This window comes from Ursus arctos, unplaced genomic scaffold (assembly GCF_023065955.2).
Source record: "Ursus arctos isolate Adak ecotype North America unplaced genomic scaffold, UrsArc2.0 scaffold_2, whole genome shotgun sequence".
Taxonomy (NCBI): Eukaryota; Metazoa; Chordata; class Mammalia; order Carnivora; family Ursidae; genus Ursus; species Ursus arctos.
In genome coordinates, this window is record NW_026622874.1 from 103,982,692 (window position 1) to 103,997,308 (window position 14,617).

At 52.0% G+C, this 14,617-nt stretch overlaps 1 long non-coding RNA gene across 1 annotated transcript in view; it reads left to right on the forward strand.

The window, feature by feature from the left end:
- Positions 1-14,617, forward strand: part of LOC113248527 (uncharacterized) — a 50,489-nt gene that overhangs the window by 7,371 nt on the left and 28,501 nt on the right. The window contains exon 2 of the long non-coding RNA XR_008960486.1: positions 6,189-6,283. This is a non-coding gene — a long non-coding RNA (uncharacterized LOC113248527). The remainder of the gene's footprint in view (positions 1-6,188; positions 6,284-14,617) is intronic.

Here is a 14,617-nt window from a genome sequence, read left to right on the forward strand (position 1 = left end):
TTTCTTTGTGCAACTGGCGTCTGTTTTCAGGAGCAGATTCCTGGTGCTCATCACCCCTGCTCACCCTGAGGACTGGCCCCTGTCACCACCCACAGTGGACGTGACCGCATGGGTTGGCGGGGTGCTCACTGATGAAGCCCCAGTGCTCAGTACACAGCAGGGACCCCAGATCCTCTGCTGAATGAGGGAGGGCCTGAGGGAGGATGGAAGTGAGGGAAAGAGGGAGGGAGGGAGGGAGGATGGAAGGGGTGGAGGGGAAGGAAAGAGGCGGGGGAATGAATGGCAGAGTGAATAAATGACGTAGGGAGGGAGGGAATGAAACCACGGAAGTAGGGTCCCTACATCAGGAGCCACTATTGGGGGTCAGATCCGAGGGCATCACAGCCCAGGCCCTGGATGGTGGCTCAGGGTACGTCCAACTGTCCTCCCAGTGCTGACCATCCTTCTCCTCAGACCTGTTGTCATCCTGGATCCTTTCTAGCTCCTCCTCAAACAATTCTGAATGTTCCCAGGAACAGGGTGGCAGGAGGGGGGGCGTCTCAGGAGGGGGCTTCCTGATTCCTGTGCCCCAGGTGACAATGTGACAGTAGCTACAGGGCATTCTATCATGAGGATTGGGACCGAGGATCCCATCCATCTCCTTGGGCATTAGCGTTGTTCCGTTCTCTGCTCTCTCCACTGTCACTGTGCTGAACTCTCCTGAAAATACATCTGTGAAAAACTGAGCCAGAGTTTCCAGGGGTGAGTCCGAGGACGTGCATGTTAGGTGATGGGTGCACCTGCGGCCTGGGGTGGGTGCCGCTCACTGTTCTCCCAGACAGGGGTGCCCGTCACCCTTCTCTCCAGGGGACCTGTGGGGGACCTCCACATCCTCACATTCTCCCCAGGGCTGCTGGTCCCCAGACCAGACACTTGCTGGTCTGGGGGTGACCAGCGCTGCCTCCATAGGGTTTCCTTTGCTGGAGTTCTTCCCCAGAAGCTCCCGCATCTCTGACACATACTCCCCACGTGTCTATCCTTCCCCTTGGACTTGCATGTGTTTGGTCTCTGTCCCTGGGGAACCCAGTGACTTGGAGCACGGTTTGGACCAGAGGCAGGGGAAACCTTTCTCTGGCCTTGGGTCGTGAGCAATGCTTTTGCCCATTGTGGTGGATCTACTAGCTTTCTGCATTTCCCTGGTTTCTGTGTGGGTCACAGGAAGAGCCAGCTGTTTCCTGTCTGAGGTCAGGCCGTGGTGTCACAGCAGGAACAGGGGTCTCGGCCCTGAGATTGTGCCCATAATTCCTAAAGCGGTCTCTGTGATTATGTCTGATCTGTAATCCATTGGGGACTTCATATCGAATAAGGGAAATTTTCTGTCAAATAAACACAGAAAGAAACGAGTCCCCTTTGAAAATAGGTGGGCAGACACGGAGGCACCTGTTGTGTGATTCCACTTACAGAAACATCCGGAACAGGTAAAGGAACAGAGAGAGAAAACAGCTTAGGGGTTCTAAGGGTCTGGGCTGGGGGAGAAAGGGGCAGGGCGGGCCCCTGGTTCGGGGTCTCCTTTGGGGAAGGAATGTTCTGCTGCCGTGTTCTGTGCCACGGTGGCACAGCGTCGGGGATGCACTCCATGCTCATGACGTGTTCAACTGAAAACAAGTAACTTTATTTAAAACAAATAATAAACAGCATACAGAGCTTGGAAAGCTAATATAAGAGTTAAAATACACCAGAGAGTAAGAACATAGGGGGAGGGGATGAAACACCCTGGCGGGACTTCGGGTTCGGGTGATACGACTAAATGTAATTGTACAAGGAGCTGTGCCCGCAGGGCTGTGGGCTCTGGATGTGGCTCTGGGAGCCCTGCAAGAGCAGGAGTAGGGGCAGGGCTGGGGATAGGGGCAGGGACAGGTGCAAGAGCAGGGACAGGCGCAGGAGCAAGGGGAGGGACAGGGTCAGCAACAGTGGCAGGTGCAGGACCCAGGGCAGGAGCTGGGTCAGGGGCAAGAACAGGAGCACAGGCAGGGGAAGGGGCAGGAGCAGTGGCGGTGGTGGGGGCAGGCTCTCCATGGGCAGGTGCCAGGTCGCTGGCTGGCACCACCCCTGCCCATGAACTTGGAGCTGGCTCTAGTTCCTCAGATGGTGGAGTAGCTGTGAGAGGAGAAAAGCTCACCCTCCTGCCTGCCTCTCCCTGTGCCTTTGCAGAGACAGAGCACAGCCCAGGGGTCCCCTGAGAAGCCGCAGCCAGGAAGGAACCCTCCCCGGGACGTGTCCCCGACTGCAGTCCACCCACTGGGTGCTCTGAGCCCAGTCCTTGCTCCTGGCCCCACACCAGCCTCTGGGGGCTCCTCCCTGTGGGGCCAGCACTGACCCATCCCCACACACCACACACACCCAGCCCCAGCCTTCTCACCCTCGGGCTCGGCCTCCGTGGGCTCTGGCTCCTGGACCGCAGTGAGATGAGGGACCACCAGGGAGAGTGGCCTGGGTGGTGTTAAAGGCCGTCCCGGGCAGTCCCCAGTCCCTGCTTCTGGAGACCACTGTGAGGGGACTCCCTCTGCCAGGGATATGGGGCGGGTGTCTGCCAGCCTCTTCCCAGTCTCATCCGTGGCCTTCGCAAAGACAGGGACCGGTAGCCGGCCCAGAGGCATCACAGCCCTGCCCGGCCGTCCTCATTGTCCTCCTGCCCAGTCCCCCTGCTGCTCCCAGATCAGACACAGACCTGTGTGTGCACAGCCCTGCACCTGGGATGCAGTGACCCACCCATGCAGGGCTTGGGACAAACCTTGGGCAGAAGGGTGCAGCCCCCACACACCCCGTCCCACCCAGCCAGGCTTGACCTGGGGTGTGAACATGCCCTGCCCACTGGACATTGACTCCTCATCAGCCTGCTCCTGCTCGGGGTCGCCCCACCCTACAAGACCCCTCTTATACACACACACACACGCAGACACACACACGCAGACACACACACACACACGCACACACACACAGAGGGAGGGGACCTGGGGCTGCACAGTCAGATCAGAGTGTGTGGGGCTGGGCTGGTTGGCTCTGGGCCTCATGGTGTCACCTTTCGGTCCTTCCTGCCAAATGGCCAGAGGCGTCGGGGAGCCCTGACACAACATCCCCAGCGAGGGGAAGTGTTTGCAGGGCGTGCTTTCCTCAGCCTGCAGCCTCCGGACTTGGGGATGCAACACGCAAACATGTTCTTCGTTCGAGGATCTCCAACGAAATGAGCTGGGCAGGGGACTGGCTCTGGAATGTGGGTGCCTGGTTACCCGGGTTCTAAACTCTGTTGGGCTCTGTTGTCAGAGACGTGAGGTCACCACCGCCTGGGGTCCCCTTGCCTGACTTCCTCCTGACACAAGAGCCCCCCGAGGGCCCCCCTCCCCCAGCTGCTCTATGCTCACCCTCCACCCCATGGCCCATCCATACAGTGACACCCACACAGTCCATCCACAGCCCCCAGGAGGCCTGGGTGCAGCTGGTGTCCCCGCTGTGAGGACACAGATCTGGGTTCAGACCAGGCCCCTGCTCGTGCCCAGGGCTGTGACCCTGGACAGACCCTGTGCCTCTCAGGGACTCCCCAGGCTCCCCATCTGCACAGTGGGGTGTTCTGGCTTCTACTTCTAGGGACGCCATCAGGGGTAGGACCTCTACATACATTCTGTACCTGCTATCACAGGAGGCTGGGGCACACACTTGGCAATGCAAGGATGAGCCAGGGGCTGAGTGGGGCATGGAACACAGCTCAGAGGGGCTGGGTCTGCTCTGGGGTCCAGGCAAAGCCACCCCCCTCCTGCCTGTGTCCCAGGCCCCATGGGAAGGTTGCAATGAACAGATTCCGACCTTGTCCTCTCACGACACAGACTTCCAGGGGCTCCCATTAGGTTGAGGCTCAGGTCCCTGGGCCTCGCCTGTGCCCATGTGCAGGGCGTCTCCACAGTGGTTCCCGGGCATTCCTGAATCCTGGTCGCACATCCCTGGGGAATCCCCTCCCCTCCAGGGTGGATGGCCTGTGTGACTGCGCTCTAAGGAAGAGAACGGGGCAAAAGGATGGGATGTCATTTCCAAGCTGATGGAGGAAAGTCTGTGACTTCTCCTGGTTCCCTCTCTCCTGTGTTCAGTCTCTGTCTCTGTGTGTCTCACAGGAGCAGGATCTGAGGGCTCGGGGGGCGATGTGAGAAACCTCAGAAGTGTCCCCGTTTCCCTCTCCTGTCCTGGTGCTCAGTTCCTTCCTCAGGCCTCCTCACCATGCCCACAGCACTGACTCTGGAACCTCTTCCAAATGGGAACCCTGAGGCTGCACCTAGGAGGGTCCTGACCTTGGTCCCCCGACCAGTGGTCCAGTGCTCTGCCACATTCTGCATACCCAGGTCCTCAGCCCCCAAAGCCCCCAGGCTGCCCTCTGCTCAGAAGGACCTTGAGGGAGTACAAAGCATTTTCCCAGGACCGGGAGCACAGTGGGTCAGGGACGGAGATCCAAGGCCAGCAGGCTCTTCTACAAACCTATGGGACCCTGGGGACACCCATCTCTACAGCCCAATTGATAGAAGAGTAAGCTGAGGCCTTTTGTGCTGTAGCCCCCTCCACACTAGCGGGGGGTTTCTGTTCCTACTTCCAGGTACCCAGGGTGGTGATGGACACCGGACCCCAAACCCTGTCCTCTCCCAGTGCCCTGGCAACCCTCCTGGGCCCCTTGGGGACCCCCTGACCATCAGCCTGACGTGTCTCCCCTCCCCATGCTATGGATCTGGGGTATTGCCAGGAGTCCTGATGCCCCTGCCCCATGGCCCAGCTGTCTCCGACCTCTTTCTTCTCTCCCTCTTGTCACCCACCTTGCTCCCAGGGTGTCCTCCCCCTCTGACCCCCAGCTGGGCAGTCAGAGTGGGGTGTGTGTGTGTGTGTGCACAGGTGCACATGCCTCTACCTGCCTGGGGATGCCCAAGGTCATGTCCCCACATGGGACGGGGTGGGGAGCTATCCCCGAGGATCTGAGGGGCTCTCACCCCCAAAGCGAACCTCATGGAAGGGTTGGGGCTGGCCTAGGACTGGAGAGCAGCCCTGCTCCTTGGACTCTTCACCCCTCATTTGTCCTGGGCCAGTCCCTGCCTCTCTGGACCCCAGATTCCCAACTGTCCCTGAGGGTTGGACATGGAAATGCTTGAATGTGGCCGCTCTTCCGGGGTAGGTGGAGGACAGGTGCACTAGGCACGCAGGTCTCCCCACTGAGAGGGTCAGGTGTGCACAGGGGACCTGCACACAGCACGTGTATCATGACCCAGCCCTGTGGCGGATACACACGAGACCCATGGCTCTGCACCTGACCGGTCCCCGATATTCCCACACCAGCGCCAAGTGCTCTGTGGCCCCAAAGTCCTCTGAGCCCCAGAACCACGCCCACCCCGGCCAGCAAGCCTCAGGGTGCAAGGCCAGGTGGGTTGGACATCTAGGGACACAGAGGTCACTGAATACCCCCCCCCCCCCGCAGCTGGCCTGGAATGCAGACTCCCTCCCAGGGTCCAGCTAAGTGCATGGCTGGGCCAGAGGACCTGGAGGCAGCAATGGAGGCCGACTCGGGGCAGGGAAAAGATCGGTCCGCCCCTTCCCCTTCTCCTCTCCTCATTCTGCCTGGTCTTCCTGGCAGGACCCGGGACGGAGCTCCAGCCTGCCCCCGGCTAGAGTCAGAGGGGCGGGAAGGAGGCCAGGGAGGAGGGGCCCAGCACCAGGGTGGCTGAGTGTGAGGGTGTTGTTACTGTAATGAGGGACCCCGTGGGCATTCAGGGATTTCAGCCATTTTCAGACATGAGCTGGGCCCCAGGACTGAGCCCCTGCCCCATCCTGGCCCCCATGAGACCCCGCATCCTCCCCAGCCCAGTCCTTGTCTGCAGCCAGTCCTCCCTCCAGCCCCAGGAAATCCAGCTGCTCGGGGGGCTGCAAAATAATTACAAGCTGGAGCCTGAGCAGCCCTGTGGGGCCTGGTTCTGGGCCCTGGAGCCCCACAGTGAGGAGAGGTGAGGATGGGCATGAGTGGGGAGAGGACAGAGTGGACTCTCCCTGGGGGCCATGGCTCCCTGGTCAGCACAGACCCTGTTGCATGCTGGCCCCTAGGGCACCCAGATTCCAGCTCCTGGGTAGGCTCTGGGAGGGAGACCAGAGTGTGGCTCCTGCTAGCTCAGACGTGTCTCTCTGTCCTGTAGCTACTGCCTGTCCCGCCAGCTGGACTCCCCCTCCTAGTCGGCCAGCAACACCTTCAGAGCCAAGAAGAACAAGCCGTCATCAAACTCAAGGACCAGTGAGTGGCTGGGCAGGCAGAGGAGGGCTCACTCTGGGCTCAGGGAGTCTCTGGGTGGGCTAGCGGGGGCTTGGGAGAGCTGGGCTTCCAGCTTCTCTGCTGAGCAGCCCTGTGGCTGGAGCCATTTGCTTCCCCTCTCTGGGCCTCGCTCTCCTCCTCTGTGCAATGGGTTGATGCTGACTGATTGCTCCCATGGCAGGAGCATGTGGGTTGCTGGTGATTGACCTACGCTGGGTACAGGGCCTGGATTGCAGACCACTGTGGGGGATGGTGAGCGGGGCACCAGTGAGCACCCCTCCCCCCAAAAACAACCTAGGCTCTTCATGCAGCCCCCAGGACCCTGGCTGGGAGCAGTGGCAGACCACACTCCTGACACGAGGTCCATGGGTGGCTCTTCCTCAGGAGTGGGGACTCAGTGGGGACCCCAGGAGCACGAGGCCAGCTCCTCCCTCTGAGGGAAGGAGAGCAAGGAAGACTTTCCCTGGGGTCCCGCAAGGCCACGTAAGGGGGGAGGAGGCTGTCCCCATGGCCAGACAGCCCTTCCCCAGCACCCACTTACCTAGTGGGGAGGGGCAGGTGTCCTTGCTGCACACAGTGAATCTGGACTTGAAGAGTACATGGAAATTCTGCTTCGGTTAGAACCTGAGCATTGTGGGGGGTGGGGTTGGTTCTTTCACTTGCTGGGCTGACGAGACACACATGCTCTCCAGGACTCTGCCTCGAATGAAGAGCTCTTGCAGGGTCCCGGGCGTCCTCAACCTGGGGAGGGGAGAGGGGCATGTCCTCCCAAAGACAGGATGGTTTCAGGTCGTGATCCTGGGCCAGGGCTGGGGACAGCCCCTCACTGCTTCCGACTCTAGGGCTGAGGGGGCCTTTCTCAGGCACAACAATGCCCACTGAACGCCGGGACTTCAGATAGGGCACACACCTGGACCAGGTCCTGCCCCGGGACAGTGGCTGCCTTCCCCAGCCCTGGAGGAAGAGGGACATCCTCAGCTTCTCTGGGTGGGGGTCTTCTGTCCCACTAGCAGGCACTGGCTGGTTTCTAGTCTGCCTCTGGAAATGCACCAGCACTGAGTGGGCCAATCACTGTGCACACACAAACACGGACAACGTGCTACGGAAGTGCCGGAGGTGATTCTGTGCAAATGGCCTGGGGGCCGGCGGGGCTGGCAGCTTCAGTGCCCTCCAGGGGCTGCGGGTTTCCTTTCCCTGGATGGAAATCCTCCTGGAGTCTCGTCTCCACCCTCGGAGCTCCCTTCCTGCTGGTTTCAGGACCAAGGGAGAGACTGTGGTGTGGCTGGGAAGGCTCCACCCCGGCCTCCTTCCTTCCACACACATCACTGCTCCCCCAGAAGCAGGGGCTGCTGCTCCCGCCTGCCCCCCACACGCCTGGTGTAAGGCACACATTCCCTCCAAGGTACAGCCGCTCTGGCTCCGTCACATACACGGTGCCCACGGCTGCCTGGCTGGGTGATGAGTCCCAGAAGAGCTCTCCTTTCCCGGGATCAGGGTTCCTAATCCTGGCCAGAGAAAGACGCCCCATCTGTCCTCTGCTGGAGAAGGTGAATTCCTGGGCCGGGTGGCCCTCAGGTGCCTGAGGACATGGCTGTCCCCACAGGTCCCCTGGAGAGAAGGGTGTCGGGCACCCCTGTCTGGGAGAACAGTGGGCAGCACCCATCCCAGGCCACAGGTGCACCCATCACCTAGCATGCATGTCCTCGGACTCACCCCTGGGAACTCTGGCCCAGTGTTTCAGTTGTTTTCAGGAGTGTTCAGCACAGCGGTGGTGGAGAGAGCAGGGAACGGAACCACACTAAGGCCCAAGGAGATGGATGGTGGCTCAGACAGTTAAGCCACTGACTCTTGATTTTGGCTCTGGATGTGATCTCATGGTTGTGGGATCGAGCCCCACATAGGGTCTGTGTTCAGTGCAGCGTGGGTTCACGATTCTCCTTCCACCTCCTGCCTCTCCCCTCACTCCCATGCCACGCACTCTCTCTAAAATAAAAAAATAAAATATTTATTAAAAAATGGAATCATACAGAATGTACTTTCAAAAAATTGTTGTAAAAAATCATGACATTAATTTTGCCATTTTAAACATTTTCAGTATAAAGTTCAGTAGTGTTAAGTATAATTACCCTGCTGTGAAACATTTCATCTTGCAAGTCTGAAATTCTGTAGCCATTATTATATTTTGTATTTTTAAATTCAATTAGCCAACATAGAGTGCATCATTAGTTTCCGAGGTAGTGTTCAATGATTCATTAGTTGTGTGCTCATCAGATCAGCATCTTTATTTTTCTAATTTAAAGTTTAGTTAACATACAGTGCAATATTGGTTTCTGGGGTGCAATTCTGTGATTCATCACTGAATACAACACCCAGTGCTTACACAGCAAGTGCCCTCCTTAATCCCCATCACCAACTAACCCCTCCCCCACCTCCTCCCTCCAGGGACCCTCAGTTTGTCCTCTATCATGAAGATTCTCTTATGGTTTGTTTCCTTCTCTGCTTTTTTTCTTTTCCTCCTTCCCACATGTTCATCTATTTTCTTCCTTAAATTCCACATATGAGTGAGATCATATGGTGTTTGTCTTTCTCTGACGGGCCTTTGAATGTCTGCACCCATTAAATCACAGCTTCCCCCTTTTCCCCCTTCCCTGAATCTCCTGGTTGCTGCCAGTCTAGTTTCTATTTCTGGAAATATGGCTACTTTGGAGAGCTCCCAGCTGTGGATTCCTACAGTATTTGTCTTTTTGTGAGGGTTTATTTCACGGGGCATTGTGTCCTCAAGGTTCATGCATGTTGTAGCAGGTGTCAGGACTTCCTTCCTTGGTAAGACTCAATGATATTTCATTGATGGATAGACCATATTTGGTTTATCCACTTATCCGTTGGTGGACATTTGAGTTCCTTCTACCATTTGGCCGTTTGTCTATTGTGAAGAGTGCTGCTGTGACATGGGTGTGCAAATATCTCTTCCAGAACTTGCTTTCTAATTCTTTTGAATATATACCCAGAGGTGGAATTGCTGGGTCATACTGTACTCACATTTTTAGTTTTTGAGATGCTTCGATACTGTCCTCCATAGTGGTACACCATTTTACAACCACACCAGGGGTGCACAAAATTTCCCCTTTCTCCACATCCTCTCCAACAGTTGTTCTTTCCTGTCTTGTTAATTTTGGCCATTCTAACTGGTGTGAGGTGATATCTCATTGTGGTTTTGATTTGTATTCCCTGATGGCAAATGATGTGGAGCATTGTTTCATGTGTCTGTTAGCCGTTTGTACGTCTTCTTTAGAGAAGTGTCTGTTCATGACTTCTGCCTCTTTCTTTCTTTCTTTCTTTTTTTTTTTTTTTTTACAGATTTGTTTATGAGAGAGAGAGAGACAGCAGGGGCAGAGGGAAGGGAGAGAATCCTCCAGCATATTCCTCACTTGACTGTGGAGCCAGTCGCAGGGTGGGGCTCAATCCCAGGACCCTGAGATCATGACTTCAGTGGAAATCAAGAGTTGGGCACCCAACCGACTGAGCCACCCAGGCACCCCACGAATAGATTTTTAAGTAATCTCTACACCCAGTGTGGGGCTGGAACTCACAACCCAGAGATCGAGAGTCGCAGGCTCTACTGACTGAGCCAGCTGAGTGCTCTTAGGAAGCATGAATTAAGAGGGATAGATCGGGCATGGAGCTCTGCTATGAGTTTGTCACCTGCATGATATAAGACACCTTTAGTATTTCATTGCTTTGTGCTCAAGGGTTTCTCTCTCAGGACTTAGGCATTCTGGGACAACTTGGGGCATGTGGAAATTAATACTGCCATCCCGCTGTCCTGCACTATGCTGTAACTGAACCCAGAACATCCCAACATGGGCCATGATATCTTCCTTCTAATTTTGCAGTGTGCCCGTAACAAAAATATATACATGACAGAGAAAAATGAAGACCTATCATAGGTTTGTGTTCATTTGAATAGAAGAGGATTCACCAAAACCCATATTTTGGTGTCTTTTTTGTTTGGGGCCACCAACTTTTTCCACTCTAAGCATTATATCTTAATAAAAGTCTGGGAAACAAACTGAGGGCATCAGAGGGGAGGAGAGTGGGGGATTGGGATAGACTGGTGATGGGTATTAAGGAGGGCATGTATTGCATGGTGCACTGGGTGTTATACACAAACGATGAGTCACGGAACGCTACCTCAAAATCTAAGGATGTACTGTATGGTGACTAACATAACACACACACACACACGCACACACACACACACACACAACCTCAGATGGCCTCTATCCAACTCCATATCTTTCTCTTCCCTTTGATGGTGACTTTGTGATAATCTGCGTTTTGATATCAGTTTTAGTTGTGACTCCAAGTTTTGTAGCTCTGGCCTTACCACCCGTACGTGAGTTCATCAATAACCTTTGTATGACCTGTGTTTGAACTTCTGTGGAGGCACCCAGTCCTTTGTAACTCACATCATTGTCTCAGCACTTTGGTGTGAGAAACATTGTTTCAAGTTGTTTAGTGGTGGTTTTGTTCATAGTGTTGTACTCTTTTCTACGAGTAGGCCACACCTTACCCATTTTACTGTTGAGGAGCATTTGGGTTTTTCTGGGTTTAGGTTAGTACCAACAGCACTGCTATGGAGCATTCTTATGTGCGCGTCTTGGGCTGCGTGACCGAGTGTTACCCTAGATAACATTGCATCTCGGAATGTGAGTGTGGTTCAGCGTTACCAGGTAATGCCACACGAGGATGAAAGCAGTTTGAGCGTGTGAAGTGGCATCAGGGCGCGTGGCCTGGGATGCAAAGCGTTAATAGCAGGTCATTCCCTCGCCTTCACGACACCCAGAGTCCAGTGTCTTTGCCAGTTCTCCCTGTAACTCTCAGGATGGCCTCTAACTGGTATGGGAATAACTGAGAAAATTCAAATGCAAGAAGGTTTGTAGCAGGAAGTACTTAATTTCTTTAGGCTAAATACGATAAATGAACCCGGAACTTAGCGATCTATGAGAAATGGCTACAACCACCCAACAGCTTCCTTCCATTTTTCTGTAGTGATGATTTTACTATCCAGGTAAAGCCAAAACCATTTGGAACTTAAATGCAGAGACCAGTTGACTTTAAGTAAACCATGTATGTTTGACTAAAAAGAGAGAACTTTTTTTTTTTGCTGTGAATGGTACAGTTTTTATTTTTTTAATTTTTTTAATGTTTTTTATTATATTATGTTAGTTACCATACAGTACATCCCTGGTTTCTGATGTAAAGTTCCATGATTCATTAGTTGCGTGTAACACCCAGTGCACCATGCAATACGTGCCCTCCTTACTACCCATCACCAGTCTATCCCATTCCCCCACCCCCTCCCCTCTGAAGCCCTCAGTTTGTTTCTCAGAGTCCGTAGTCTCTCATGCTCATTCCCCCTTCTGATTCCCCCCCTTCTTTATCCCTTTCTTCTCCTACCGATTTTCCTAGTTCTTATGTTCCATAGATGAGAGAAACCATATGATAATTGTCTTTCTCTGCTTGACTTATTTCACTTAGCATTATCTCCTCCAGTGCCGTCCATGTTGCAGCAAATGTTGAGAAATCGTTCTTTTTGATAGCTGAGTAATATTCCATTGTATATATGGACCACAACTTCTTAATCCAGTCATCTGTTGAAGGGCATCTCGGTTCCTTCCACGATTTAGCTATTGTGGACAATGCTGCTATGAACGTTGGGGTGCATATGGCCCTTCACTTCACTACATCTGTATCTTTGGGGTAAATACCCAGTAGTGCAATGGCTGGGTCATAGGGTAGCTCAATTTTTAACTTTTTAAGGGACCTCCACACTGTTTTCCAGAGTGGCTGCACCAACTTGCATTCCCACCAACAATGTAGGAGGGATCCCCTTTCTCCACATCCTCTCCAGCAATTGCTGTTTCCTGCCTTGTTAATTTTTGCCATTCTAACTGGCGTAAGGTGGTATCTTAGTGTGGTTTTGATTTGAATTTCCCTGATGGCTAATGATTTTGAACATTTTTTCATATGTCTGTTGGCCATTTGTATGTCCTCATTGGAAAAGTGTCTGTTCATATCTTCTGCCCATTTTATGATTTGTTTATTTGTTTCTTGCGTATTGAATTTGAGAAGTTCTTTGTAGATCTTGGATACCAGTCTTTTATCTGTAGCATCATTTGCAAATATCTTCTCCCATTTTGTGGGCTGCCTCTTAGTTTCTTTGACTGTTTCCTTGGCTGTGCAGAAGCTTTTTATCTTGATGAAGTCCCACATGTTCATTTTATCTTTTGTTTCTCTTGCCTTTGGAGATGTGTCATGAAAATGTTGCTTTGGCCAATGTCGTAGAGGTTGCTGCCTATGTTCTCCTCTAGGATTTTGATGGATTCCTGTCTCACATCGAGGTCTTTGATCCATTTGGAGTTTATCTTTGTGTATGGTGTGAGAGAGTGGTCGAGTTTCATTCTTTTGCATGTAGCTGTCCAATTTTCCCAGCACCATTTATTGAAGAGACTTTTTTCTACTGGATGTTTTTTCCTGCTTTATCAAAGATTAGTTGCCCAAAGAGCTGAGGGTCCATTTCTGGGTTCTCTATTCTGTTCCATTGGTGTATGTGTCTGTTTTTGTGCCAGTACCATGCTGTCTTTGTGATCACAGCTTTGTAGTACAGCTCGAAATCTGGCAACGTGATGCCCCCAGCTTTGTTTTTCCTTTTCAACAGTTCCTTGGAGATTCGGGGCCTTTTCTGGTTCCATACAAATTTAAGGACTATTTGTTCCAGTTCCTTGAAAAATGTCATTGGTATTTTGATCAGGATAGCATTGAAAGTGTAGATTACTCTGGGTAGCATGGACATTTTAACTATGTTAATTCTTCCGATCCATGAGCATGGAATATTTTTCCATCTTTTTGTGTCTTCTTCAATGTCTTTCAAGAGTGATTTGTAGTTTCTAGAATATAGGTCCTTTACGTCTCTGGTTAAGTTAATTCCAAGGTAACGTATGGTTTTTGGTGCTATTGTAAATGGGATGGATTCCCTAATTTCTCTTTCTTCACTCTCATTATTCGTGTATAGAAATGCAACTGATTTCTGAGCATTGATTTTGTATCCCTCCACATTACTGAATTGCTCTATAACTTCTAATAGTTTGGGAGTGGCTTCTTTTGGGTTTTCCATATAGAGTAGCATGTCATCTGCGAAGAGAGACATTTTGACTTCTTCTTTGCCGATTTGGATACCTTTTATCCCATTTTGTTGTCTGATTGCTGTTGCAAGGACTTCTAGTACTATGTTGAGTAATAGTGGCGAGAGTGGGCATCCTTGTCATGTTCCTGATCTTAAGGGAAAGGCTTCCAACTTTTCCCCGTTGAGAATAATGTTTGCTGTAGGCTTTTCATAGATGGCTTTTATGATCTTGAGAAATGTACCATCTATTCCTATACTCTGAAGGGTTTTAACCAGGAAAGGATGTTGTATTTTGTCAAATGCTTTTTCTGCATCAATTGAGAGGATCATATGGTTCCTGAGTCTTTTCTTGTTGATATGATGTATCACACTGATTGATTTGCAAATGTTGAACCACGCTTGCATCCCAGGGATGAATCCCACTTGGTCATGATGGATAATCCTTTTAATGTACAGTTGGATTCTATTAGCCAGGGTCTTGTTGAGGAATTTGGTGTCCATATTCATTAGGGAAATTGGTCTATAATTCTCCTTTTTGTTGGGGTCTTTGCCTGGTTTGGGGATCAAGGTAATGTTGGCCTCATAGAATGAGTTTGGTAGCTTTCCTTCTGTTTCTATTTCTTGAAATAGCTTTAGGAGAATAGGTATTATTTCTTCTTTGAATGTTTGGTAGAATTCCCCACAGAACTTTTTAAAGTTGTTTGAGCACACCATTAAAACCTATGGATATAACCTGAAGAGTGATTTGGCGGATTTGAGATTTTTGTTACCCTTCCCCACCTTAGAAGTTTGGTAGAATTTGGTTGTCCTCCTCTATATTCATGCTAAAGATTAGAATGTGCCTAATTATTAGCTCTGTGATCCCATACCACTTGGTTATGAATGAAATTAAGAATTTATTGGGTCGGGGCGCCTGGGTGGCACAGCGGTTGAGCGTCTGCCTTTGGCTCAGGGCGTGATCCCGGCGTTCTGGGATCGAGCCCCACATCAGGCTCTTCCGCTATGAGCCTGCTTCTTCCTCTCCCACTCCTCCTGCTTGTGTTCCCTCTCTCGCTGGCTGTCTCTATCTCTGTCGAATAAATAAATAAAATCTTTAAAAAAAAAAAGAATTTATTGGGTCAACTGGGTAG